This window comes from Lycium ferocissimum, unplaced genomic scaffold, assembly GCF_029784015.1.
Source record: "Lycium ferocissimum isolate CSIRO_LF1 unplaced genomic scaffold, AGI_CSIRO_Lferr_CH_V1 ctg12750, whole genome shotgun sequence".
Lineage (NCBI taxonomy): Eukaryota > Viridiplantae > Streptophyta > Magnoliopsida > Solanales > Solanaceae > Lycium > Lycium ferocissimum.
Window position 1 is genome coordinate 80 of NW_026714509.1, and position 2,035 is coordinate 2,114.

The window sequence follows — 2,035 nt, forward strand, 5'->3', positions numbered from 1 at the left end:
CTGTGTGGGGTGATACTTCTAGAAATTGCAATAGCTTTTTTGGCAATAAAATAATATAGTTGGCAAAAGTTTTTTTTTGTTATCAAAAATTTAATTTTGTTGTTATATAGTATTGACAATTATTGTAAAAAAATATTTTTGATAATAAAAAAAAAAGTTGTTGCACGTCGTTTAAATAAAGTAAAAGCCGGAAAAGTTTATGCAATAACAAAAAAAATATTATTGTCAAAAGTACTTTTTGTAATAATAATTCATTTATGGTAACAAAAAATATTTTATTTTTATTGCCAAATGTCTTCTTTCTTGTAGTGCTTGTGCCAAAATTATGGCAATTGCAACAAAATTACCCTAGTATTGCAATATATTAGTAGCAACGAGTCATCAAAAGTTGACCCTTAGATTTAAAAGAAAATAAATTAAAGACAGGTTAAGTTATATGCATACATTAAAAAGACAAAGTGGCTAATCAATAAATTTTAGGTTTGAGTGAAGTTTGTGCATCTTTAAATTGCCAATGCATAATCTAAATATCAATTAGGATCAAACTTATAATGGCCCTTAGCAGGAATATGGACCAAAAGATGAACATACATGCATGTACCAATTTGGAGACCAAAAGCCAAACATATCAATTATGAATAAAGGATCTGCCTTTGGGAACTAAAAGACAAACAGATATGCACCTTTTAATATGGTAAATGCTTTAGTTGTACTAACTTCCACTTGCGGCTTCTACTATAGGGGATGTTGCTGTAGTTGCTACATCAATTATTGAAAAAATTCAAATCAACGTAGCACTTGAAATTCTTAATAGTGCATGCATAATTAAAAAAAAAAAAAAAAAAAAAAACATGCATAATTAAAAAAAAAAAATACAAAAAAAATTGACAATAAATTCGGAAGAGCTTGAGAGAAACAAAGCTTCCAAAAAAAACCAAAAAGAAATTGAATCTAATATATATCACGCACCATTAGAGGAGAATATGTTCTAGCCAGAATAATGTGAAAGGCGGACCAAACTTTTTGCAAGGTTGTGATTCGTCTTAAATTTCTCATTAACAACCTCTAGAAGCTACCATCCACATTATTCCTCTTCTATAAATACCAATTAATATTCCATAATCTTCAATTGAAAGTGATCAATACATAAAATATTCCTAGTTTTAACTTACACGCTAAACAAGCTCAAAAATGTCAATGGTTCCACATTATTACGGTGATTAAAGAAGGGGAAGCATTTTCGACCCTTTCTCTTTAGACGTATGGGATCCATTCAAGGACTTCAATCGCTATGGCCTCTCACCAATGCATCATCTTCTTCTTCCTCTTTCGTCAACACTAGCATTGCTTGGAGAGAAACTCCAGATAGAAGCTCACATTTTCAAAGCGGATGTTCCAGGGCTGAAGAAAGAGGAAGTGAAGGTGGAAGTTGAAGATGACCGCGAGCTTCATATATGCGGCGAAAGGAGCAGAGAATTAGAGGAGCATAACGATATGTGGCACCGTGTGGAACGGAGCAGTGGCAAGTTTATGAGACGATTTAGGCTGCCAGAGAATGTGAAGATGGATCAAATTAAGGCTTCGATGGAACATGGTGTTTTGACTGTTGTTGTTCCGAAGGAAGAAGGTAAAAAGCGCTATATTAAGTCTATTCAAATATCTGGCTGATCGATCTGTGCAACGAATAACGGCCACCATTTTTGCCTGCATCAGCTTAGCGAATGTTATTTCCTAGATGTTTGTAACTTTCTAAGGTGTCACAATGTGTTTCCTACTAATAAAAATATGGTCCAACTCCCTACATCTCAGATGGAATATTATAGTCGTTTGATTTTTAAAATACGTCCTCAAAAAGGTATGCTAAAAGCTAATTTGTATATGTCGATCTAGTATTTACACCAAACTAGTGAATGTGATGTGTTTTTCATCCATATTTTTATCACCTAATCATGAATTCATGATTAAGTGATTAGTGATCTCACTTTGATTTGAACTTCTAATTGAATTAAAATGCTTGATTCGGTGTAAACGCTGG

At 32.7% G+C, this 2,035-nt stretch overlaps 1 pseudogene; it reads left to right on the forward strand.

Annotated features, from left to right (window-relative positions):
* The first annotated feature begins 932 nt into the window (after positions 1-932).
* Positions 933-1,758, forward strand: LOC132041986 (17.6 kDa class I heat shock protein 2-like; annotated as a pseudogene).
* The last annotated feature ends 277 nt before the right edge of the window (positions 1,759-2,035 follow it).